The 11,269-nt window shown below is 39.9% G+C and overlaps 1 pseudogene; it reads right to left on the minus strand.

Annotated features, from left to right (window-relative positions):
• Positions 1–509: 509 nt before the first annotated feature.
• On the minus strand, positions 510–2,957 carry LOC145980350 (transitional endoplasmic reticulum ATPase pseudogene; annotated as a pseudogene).
• Positions 2,958–11,269: the final 8,312 nt, after the last annotated feature.

Consider the following 11,269-nt stretch of genomic DNA (forward strand, 5'->3'; position numbering starts at 1 on the left):
ATTTGTTAAAACAGTGGTGCATTAACTACAACAAAATTCTTTAAACATTAAAAATAAAACTTCTTAAAATTATTAAACATTAACTCCATCTAATGAACTTTCCAACGAATAATAATAATAACAATAATCAAAACAAACTTTTGCAATTCTCTCTTGCACTTAACATCTAAGTTAGTGAAGATTTACTACTGTTCGAAACATTTCATCTATAAGTCTCCTCAATTGCAAGGTTGGATTCAAATTTGTTATGAATTTAACAAATATAACTTACTCAAGTTGGACTGATTTCCTAGTTCAGTTGAATTAAAGCCATATTTTCGAATCTTTCGAGTAAGTAAAAATAAACTAATAAATATTACCTACGTTGTCTAGCACGATCTAATTTGCTATCTGTCCAAACGGGACACTCTCAACAGCGCACATATCGTACAACAACTAACATTATTTCAAATAAGCAGTTTTATATACACATTCAAATTTTATTAAACAGATGACATTAGTTACAAACAATTCCCAAATTAAATTTTGATTATATGTTGTACGTCGATAAGGCATGTGGACGGATTGTAGGAAGGAGTATTAATCGATACCAATAAATATCCAAGAAGAAATAATTTGCTTCATGTTTTCGAAACTTGTGTTTTATAAGTAACCATATCCGGGAGACGACTTCTTGGCTTTTGGATGAAGATCTGTGGATTTGTGAAAGCTCTGGGCGTATTCTTCATACTTTCTGATATCATCGTCCGATACAGATCTGTGAATTCCTAGCAAGGCTCTTTCGAAATGTTTACGCGTTAGCAGGACAGGACTCTTCTGTGTCGCTTCTTTATCCAGCATGGACGCTCGTTTGTCATCCTCGATAGCTTTTCGAATCGCCAGTTTTGCTGCCCTCTGACAGAGTTCCGTGAGATCGGCGCCCGAAAATTCAGAAGTCCTTCTGGCTATAGATTTCAGGTCGACGTCTTTGTCCAGCGGAGACTTTCGAAGCTTTGCACTAAGAATAGATAATCGAGATTCCTCGTCTGGTAGAGGTATGTATATGGTCTGATCAAACCGACCAGGACGGAGAAAGGCTGCGTCTAGAATATCTGGACGATTTGTTGCTCCGACGACATACACGTTGCTGTTGGGTACTATCCCCTGGATCTCTGTCAGCAACTGGTCGACAACTCTGTCCGCTTCACCGCAACCGATGTCTTTGCCTCTGACTTTCGCGATGGAATCAATCTCGTCGAAGAAGAGCAGGCAGGGAGCAGCTCGCCGAGCTTTGCAGAAGAGTTCGCGTACGTTCAAGCAAGACTCGCCGAACCACTTACTCAGAAGTTCTGGACCTTTTATGGATATAAAGTTAACTTCTGCTTCTCCGCAAATAGCTTGTGCTAGCATAGTCTTTCCGCATCCTGGAGGTCCGTAGAAAAGAATTCCCTTAGATGGTTCCAACCCTGCTTCGCTAAACTTTTCCGGATACTGGATGGGATACTGGATAAGCTCCTGGATCTCCCTTTTGACCGCATCAAGCCCTCCAATGTCTTCCCATTTAATGTTCGGTCTTTCAACCACAGCGTCCTTCAAGGCGCTTGGAGGCACTTTCTTCATCGCGTGCAAGAAGTCGTTCATGGTGAGCGTCAGAGAACCCTTCAAATCTTCTATGTCTCCTTGTAGGTCCACATCAACGAATTTGTCTGAGATTTGCTTCAGCGCAGCTTCGGTGCATATCAGTGATAGGTCTGCTCCTACTAAACCGTGAGTTTCCTTAGCAATACGATTCAAGTCGACATCATTGCTTATTTTCATATCCTTCGTGATAATCCTAAGTATCTCCAGGCGTTCGTCTGCATTTGGAATTCCGATTTCAATTTCTCTGTCAAACCTTCCAGCTCTCCTCAATGCAGGATCGATGCAGTCTGGTCTGTTCGTTGCAGCAATCACGATTACTCTTGAATTCTCCACCAAACCGTCCATTAATGTAAGTAATTGCGCGACAATCCTTTTCTCAACTCCGAGACCAACTCTATCTCTGCGTTCTGCTATCGCGTCAAATTCGTCAAAGAATATTATAGACGGAGCGCAGGCGTTAGCCTTATTGAAGATCATGCGAAGGGTAGCTTCCGATCCTCCAAAGTATGAACTCAGGATCTCGGGGCCGTTAACTATTAAGAACGTACCTCCGGATTCGTTTGACGCTGCTCTGGCTAGAAGGGTTTTCCCAGTACCTGGAGGCCCGTAGAGCAATACCCCTCTAGGGGGTTTGATCCCAATTTCGATGAAGATCTCAGGATTCGACAAGGGGATTTCGATCACCTCTCTCAGAAGCTTTACTTCCCTCTTGTACCCTCCTATGTCGTCATACCCAACAGCCTTGAGGTACTGAAGATAGTTCAGCTCCGTCATTGCCGGTGTGAGATAAAGCTTTGTATTACATGTAACCAAACAATATGGGCTAGGGTCCATTCGAACAACCTGAAACTTGGCCGTGTCATAACCCGGCCGAGCAACCACTATCTGGTCCCACAAGTGAATTGGTTTTGAAGGTTGTCCGTTGAAGTACCACTTGAGATAGGTGTCGACGAGATTAGCGGGAAAAGAGCGTAAGGTATCACAAATAGGCGACAGCCATACTGTTTCGCCTTTTGGGACCGTAACTTTACGGATGAAGATTGCAGCGCCATTCCTCGCTCGAAGATTTTTCCTAGTAATTTCGTTCATGCGAACATACTCATCCCTCATTGACGTGCTAACCTGCACTCTGCACACTGTATCCGTCTTTTTCCTGCCTTTTAAAAGCACAGCATCATTTTCATTTATCTTGAGTGTGTGTAGATTTGAATTTGTGAGCTGAACTATGAAAGACTCCTTAATAGTGTTTACCTGTTCGATGCTCAGTTTAATGGTGACAGGCCTCGCTTGTTCATCTCCGGATGCTAAATTAGAAGCCATGTTGGAAAATGATGTCTGGATTTTCCATCACTATAGCAACAAATTTCGCACCGATACGAATTGTTGCCCTATTGTTAATCTTAAATTGCTTAACAAAACTGCAATTCCAAAGTTATTACAATTATAGGTGCTGGGCAGATGGATTGTTTTCTTCGTGATGATGTAACGACGGTTAAAGGTGAATTTACCCATGAAACGAATACGAAATCTATGCGTACTAGTGTTGCATTATGGATGTGAAAAAAGTAACAAATAAACACACTTAATCGAGTACACACATGCACATATCTTGATGAAAGTTGCTTTTCTCTTCATAAGCAATACACCCATTTACAGTATCTGACTTCAGATAAATTGAATATACTGACTTGGCGGGGGCAAGAGGGGCACTTGGCCCCCAAAATTTGCAGGTTATTAGATATAAAAGAAAATGATACTTTTGCTAACCTCCTGGGACCTGTGTAGCAAAGTATGGAAGGGTATTTCCTTTATGATTGCGCAAATGTAAACTGTTTAGCAAAATATTTTTGGGCGGTACTTTTATGTGATGAAAAACATCAATTCTGCCCCCTCCCCCGAAGTTAAGTTCCAAGTTTGATTCTCCATCCCCTCCGAAGTCCCAAGTTTGATTCTGCCCACCCCCCATTCTCAATGTTAAGTCCCAAGCTCGATCCCCCCCTACCCAACCTTAAGTTACGCCCATGTACTGACTGGTACTTATTATCCATAACATGAAACAAGAAATATTGCCAGCTGTTTGAAACGAGCAATATATATATATATACAGGGTGTTTCCGGGCCGATGATACAAACTTTCAGGGATGATGGAGAAGGGCACATGTATCAATTTGAGATAATGAACCCTTGTCCGGAAACGACTTAGTCGAAAGTTAAAAGTGAAAATCGGTGTATGAAGATGTAATACTTTTATTACCTGCACAAGTTGCACAAGCTATATATATATATATATATATATATATATATATCAATGTTTCAATGAGCGGCTGGCGATAGCCTTAGCTACTAGAGATATATGTGCTAACAGCATTAGACCTGACCTGCCTAATCTATCCACGTAGATAGAAAAATAATCAAGTAAATAGGTAGACCTCATATATTTAGGTTCTAAAAAGTGTGCTTTTAGGTTCGTTAATTAGGCTCTACAAATCCTAAAATAGGTTCGAAAAACCATAAAACAAGTTCTAAAAATCCTAAAATAGGTCCTAAAAATTTTAAGTCAGACTCGAGAAATCCTGAAGTAGGTTCGAGAAAATTCCTGAAAAATGTTAATTGGGTATAGTCACTGGAAATGAAAATGGGACACCTATATCCTGAAATACGCTCTATCTTGCAAAACGTTATGTGTGTTGCCTAACCCTACGGCTATGGCAGAACTTACCATTGGAAATTTGCTATTAAAATCCACTCTTGGCTGTATAGTTAGGCAACAATATTTTTCATGCTATCCGCAGTCAAACTCCGCAAATTTGTCTGTGAGGATCATCTTACATGGTGAAAATAATCGTTCAACAAAAACATAGTCACTGGTGCAAACTTCAATGCTGAAATGTTAGTTTGCAAGGCATGAATGCCACAAAGCACCGAAGTGACGCGAAAGTGAACAAGACCACACAGATCACCACTTTGGATTGTACAGGTAACAGTGGCACCAGATATTTTGCTTTGTTTAGAGCTTTGAAGAATCACCAAGGACTTGGAGGAAGGGAAATCGACAGATAGTACGTTTCAAACACGTTCTTCATTGAATTTTTTCGTGACCAAACAAAGTAAATGCCTCTGTGTGACATAAAAATCCCGTAAAACTTTCAAAAAAAAAAAAAAAACTAAAAAAGGGCTTGATTTAAGCACATAAACCCAAAATAGGTTCTAACAAGCAAAATAGGTTTTTTAGGAACTATAAAACTTCATCAGTTGTTGCATTTTTTAACGAAACGCTGACATAACTTATTATTTCTTACATATCTGTAAAGGGAAAAATAGGTTAAAAATTGAAAATCCGAGGTCTATAAATAGGTTATGCCGGTTAAGTCTTGTTTATTTAAGCTATTACGTGCTTACGTAGATAGATTAGGCAAGTCAGGATTGGTGGTGTTACATCCCGCCGTCCTTATAGCCGGTACGGGGACTGTCTTTACAGCAGTGACCCCTCTGTTGCCGCGTTTACATACGAAGAAACGTGCGGTCAAACAGCCAATTAGACCTACCGCTGCCCCCTCTTTGGGCAACAAGCGGTAACCTTTCAAACACTCCTATCCGAATAAGGCCACCAGGGAAACAGGATTTTGCCAAAATAGCCGTTCTACGCTGTGATTGGGGACCGGTTCGTAAGGCGACACTACTTTAGAATGTATTTCCAAGTTGCTAGGGCTGTCGCTAGCGAAGGTTACATTTTTACAGTAACTTAGAATCGGGCTCTATACGTTGATCCAGAAACTGAGATATTTGACAGCAGAGGCGCAACCACGGAATTTTTGTCTGGGGGGGGGGAGTACCAGGATAAACGTACCAATAATAATAATAATAATAATAATAAATATGTTAATAATAATATTGTTATTATTATAACATTATTATTATTGATTTGCTTTATTTTACTTCGCTTCTTGTGTCACTTTTGGCTAATTTGCGAAGATGTGGATGAGTGATGATATGATGAATTTGATGAGTGGACACTCGCAAACATCCATGCCCAAGCCGGGATTCGAAGCAACATTATTATTATTATTATTAGTAGTAGTAGTAGTAGTAACAAAGACATTATTACCCTCGTAAATTATGCAAAAAGGGGCTAGAAGTTGGTGCTAAAGCATTTGTGGTGGAACAAACGATTTGAACTATGTTTTCAACACGTTTAATTTCACATTAATAATGGAAAAGAAGCAGAAAAACTATTTTTGAAAGACAGAAAATGCTTGATAAATACATTCCAAGTATTATCATTTTTTTACATTAACATGTATAACTTTCGTGGACGATATATGTTTCACATGTATGCAGCATGGAGCGACGTGGACATTAAATTGTGAACGTATTCAAAGTTTCTTTAATACATATTATATACAACATATATTATTTAAATACATTACACAACCAATTCATCCATCTCACAAGAAACCAACAGCAAAAATTACATAAATTGTCTCTCAAATGTGCACGCTCCCTTTTCTCAAAACAATTGTTCATGCATTCAAAACAAAATCAATTAAGACAAGTCTCATTTCTCTGTCTGAAAATTTCACTTTCATTCTAATGCAGCAATTGACACAGCTAAATGTGTCTGATCTTCCAAATTGATGCATTTTAGTGCATCACACGGGACTTCATCTCATAAAAATAACCTTTAATACATTCCTATGTGAATTTTGACCCACTAAAAGGTGCATCATTTGCAGTTTATGCACGTTAACGTGTTATTGAAATCAAAATATATGTGTGTCAATTGACACGTTTTGCGTTCTGTGTGTAGCTCTGCCTTCTTACCCTGTTCGTTCAATAGCATAACCCGTGGCTCTACAGTACTGGAAGAGCATTGGTCTATCTCCCGACCGCCTGTCTCCCTCCCACAATCCTGCCTTGAGGTGTGGAGATCTGCAAACGGTAATGGGGTGACGTGGGGTCAGCACGTCGAACCCCCAGCCGTTATAGGAGATTTTTATGACCGGATTACTCTACTTACTCATAGCTCCCCGAATTTCCTCACGATGGTGGGTTGCCACCGGTCCTATACACAGGCCGAAAACCCAGAGACTGAACCCAGGCGGACTCGAACCCATGCCGTCCCGCAGTCTGAGTCCAAAGCAGATAGTGTTGCCCACGAGACGAGACTTTGGCCTGTCTCGTCTCGTGGAAATGCTATGAAATGCTGTCTCGTCTCGAAAATATTCGTTTGTCTCGGGACACATCAATCTCGTCTCGTCTCGAATTTTTAAAAGCCTGTCCCGTCTCGTCCCGTGGGCAACATTAAAAGCAGAGCGCCTTGACCTCATGGCCATGGACGGAGGAGGACTCTGTTCGTTCAATACGAGTCCACAACTATCATATACTCGTATCTTTCACTACACTATTACAATTATAGCTCTCTTATATTTTTTCATTGATGCTGGATTTTTTTTTAAAATTTAAGTAGTTAATTTTCACTCTCACTGTCAACTTTTTAAAAAAATCCCAGATTCTATTGTTGCTTCCTCAATTTCCATCCGCCTTATCCATCATATCCTCTGCATATTACATTAATTAATATTTTAATATTGATTAATTAGATATTAGTATATATGTGTGTATATGTTTCTATATATCTAGGCATACTTCTGATAATATTACAGGGTGTTCATAAAGTCCCGGTACTACCATTACAAAACAACACAGCTCGGAATGGTACCGGGACTTTACGAACACCCTGTAATATTATCAGAAGTATGCATTACATAATTATACTTTTTACATCAATTTCCTTCTTTCTTCTTCTAATCTACTGTATTGTCATAATTATCATTATTCTATGTACGTCTATTGTAATTGCTCCGTTACGGTAATAAGTAATAAAATAAAAATAAATAAATTATAAATGAATTTTCTTAATACATTTTTGCCTTGTCAACCCTGTTATCTAGCACTGTTAAATTTTGTTTCCTCTTACTCGTATAAAATACATTCTTCGCTCCCGTCCTTTTGTTTGGGTTGTGTCCATCCCCAGTCCGAACCAGGCCAATTCTAATCTAACTTTTGCCCCATGTGAGTCCACATAATTTGCTAAATAGGTTCTTGTGACAGAGACTGAATTGTTCGAGACCCCCTCCCCCACGACTAGGCCAGTATTTTGACAAGCGAATAATGTAAATATTTATAAATGTGAATCCAGTAGGTTGTGAAATGAACTTCATTTGAACTGCTTTGGCTCGACCAAATTTTGTAAGCTTATTCTCAAAAAAATTCCGATGGAAACGGTAAATATTGTGCTTAATATAATAATGCCCTTTGTGGGTTGTCTTCCTATCTTTTCTTCATGAATTGGTTTTGTTCATATCTTTCTTCAGGATGAATGGATTCCGGGTACCAATTTTTATGAAGGTTACATAAACCGTTCAGAAATAATAACTATTATAAAGTAAATGTCATTCCCGTTTAGTATTACAAGGTACTTAACTGATACCAAGTGATAATTGCTTTAAATGTCACTTCTAAACTTGTTCCTTTGTTTCCGCCTTGACCTTTTTATCACCAAGGGAAAGCGGAAAGAGTTAATTGCTATTTTTTCTATGTATCTTTCTCTTCGTAATTATATGGTAAAGTGTTACCTTTATTTTTTCACTCGACAACTTTTGGGTGAATTTTAACAGAATGATTGAACAGGTTGTTACCTTACGAATTTTCATGGTCGCTGTTATTGTGGTGAAAAAGGAATAATTGCTTTGTTCTTGAACAAGGGGGAGAGGAGAGGTAAATGTTTTGGGTGTAGAACAGGGGCGTATATTCTAGGCTAGTTAGGCTATCTGCGCAGCCTGAAGTCCATAGAGAATAAAATACGGGAGACGAATCGATCGGAAATTGTAAATAATATTATTCATATAAGTGAGATGATGATGCTAATTTTGGAGGGAGTTGGCAACCTGCTTGCTATGAGTTGGCAACCTGATTTCCTTTGAGTAGGCAGCCTTATTTCCTATGAGTAGGCAACCTGATTTCCTATGAGTTGGCAACCTGATTTCCTATGAGTAGGCAACATGATTTCCTATGAGAAGGCAACCCGATTTCCTATGAGTTGGCAACCTGATTTCCTATGAGTTGGCAACCTGATTTCCTTTGAGTAGGCAACCTTATTTCCTATGAGTAGGCAACCTGATTTCCTATGAGTTGGCAACCTGATTTCCTTTGAGTAGGTAGCCTTATTTCCTATGAGTAGGCAACCTGATTTCCTTTGAGTAGGTAGCCTTATTTCCGATGAGCTGGCAAGCTTATTTCCTATGAGTTGGCAACCTGATTTCCTTTGTGTAGGTAAACTGATTTCCTATGAGTAGGCAACTTGATTTCCTATGAGTTGGCAACCTGATTTCCTTTGAGTAGGCAGCCTGATTTCCTATGAGTAGGCAACCTGATTTCCTAGGAGTTGGCAACCTGATTTCCTTTGAGTAGGTAGCCTTATTTCCTATGAGTAGGCAACCTGATTTCCTTTGAGTAGGTAGCCTTATTTCCGATGAGCTGGCAAGCTGATTTCCTATGAGTTGGCAACCTGATTTCCTTTGTGTAGGTAAACTGATTTCCTATGAGTAGGCAACTTGATTTCCTATGAGTTGGCAAACTGATTTCCTTTGAGTAGGCAGCCTTATTTCCTATCAGTAGGCAACCTGATGTCCTATGAGTTGGCAACCTGATTTCCTTTGAGTAGGTAAACTGATTTCCTATGAGTAGGCCACCTGATTTCCTATGAGTTGGCAACCTGATTTCCTTTGAGTAGGTAGCCTTAATTCCTATGAGTAGGCAACCTGATTTCCTATGAGTTGGCAACCTGATTTCCTTTGAGTAGGTAGCCTTATTTCCTATAAGTTGGCAAGCTGATTTCCTATGAGTTGGCAACCTGATTTCCTTTGAGTAGGTAAACTGATTTCCTATGAGTTGGCAACCTGATTTTCTTTGAGTAGGTAAACTGATTTCCTATGAGTTGGCAACCTGATTTCCTATGAGTTGGCAACATGATTTCCTATGAGTTGGCAACCTGATTTCCTTTGAGTTGGCAACCTGATTTCCTATGAGTAGGCAACCTGATTTCCTATAAGTAGGCAACCTGATTTCCTATAAGTAGGCAACCTGATTTCCTATTAGTAGGCAACCTGATTTCCTTTGAGTAGGCAGCCTTATTTCCCATGAGTAGGCAACCTGATTTCCTATGAGTAGGCAACCTGATTTCCTATGAGTAGGCAACCTGATTTCCTATGAGTTGGCAACCTGATTTCCTATGAGTTGGCAACATGATTTCCTATGAGTTGGCAACCTGATTTCCTTTGAGTTGGCAACCTGATTTCCTATGAGTAGGCAACCTGATTTCCTATAAGTAGGCAACCTGATTTCCTATGAGTAGGCAACCTCATTTCCTTTGAGTAGGCAGCCTTATTTCCCATGACTAGGCAACCTGATTTCCTATGAGTTAGCAACCTGATTTCCTTTGAGTAGGTAGCCTTATTTCCTATGAGTAGGCAACCTGATTTCCTATGAGTTGGCAACCTGATTTCCTTTGAGTAGGCAACCTTATTTCCTATGAGTAGGCAACCTGATTTCCTATGAGTTGGCAATCTGACTTCCTTTGAGTAGGTAGCCTTATTTCCTATGAGTAGGCAACCTGATTTCCTATGAGTTGGCAACCTGATTTCCTTTGAGTAGGCAGCCTTATTTCCTATGAGTTGGCAACCTGATTTCTTAGGAGTTGGTAAACTTATTTCTATTCATAGCCTAGGACCACGTGACAGTGAGATAGCCCAGATCCTGTACTCAGTATACGCCACTGGCTGTAAAATATAACCCGAAATAGCGTTAACATAGACTGGTTTCTTTCACGTCACTCTGCTGCCACTTCTGGCTAATCGCTAAGATGGTAATGAATGATGACACGATTAAATTGATGAAGGGACACTCACGTAGAACACTCATGCCCATGACGGGATTCGAACTTGCGATTCTTGGCGTCATAGAGCGATGTGCTAACGACTCTGTCACGTGGGCCGGCTACAGTTAACATAGTTTTATTTGACCAGTTTCTTCTCTAGGGAAAAAAAAGGTTTATAAAATGTTTTCAAAAAGATGCAAGAAAAGATGCTGATAAAATACCTTTATTCAATGCTCTCCTTTTCTGCGCATCCTGTATATAATGCGCGCGGACCGCATAGAGAACTGTGGTGCTGATAAAATACCTTTATTCAATGCTCTCCTTTTCTGCGCATCCTGCATATAATGCGCGCGGACCGCATAGAGAACTGTGGTGATGATAAAATACCTTTATTCAGTGCTCTCCTTTTCTGCGCATCCTGCATATAATGCGCACGGACCGCATAGAGAACTGTGGTGCTGATAAAATACCTTTATTCAATGCTGTCCTTTTCTGCGCATCCTGTATATAATGCGCGCGGACCGCATAGAGAACTGTGGTGCTGATAAAATACCTTTATTCAATGCTCTCCTTTTCTGCGCATTCTGTATATAATGCTCGCGGACCGCATAGAGAACTGTGGTGCTGATAAAATACCTTTATTCTCCTTTTCTGCGCATCCTTTATATAATGCGAGCGGACCGCATAGAGAACCGTGGTTGTTACGTACCCAAT

Source organism: Lepisma saccharinum, chromosome 27 (assembly GCF_977018435.1).
Source record: "Lepisma saccharinum chromosome 27, izLepSacc3.1, whole genome shotgun sequence".
In the NCBI taxonomy this organism is placed as follows: Eukaryota; Metazoa; Arthropoda; class Insecta; order Zygentoma; family Lepismatidae; genus Lepisma; species Lepisma saccharinum.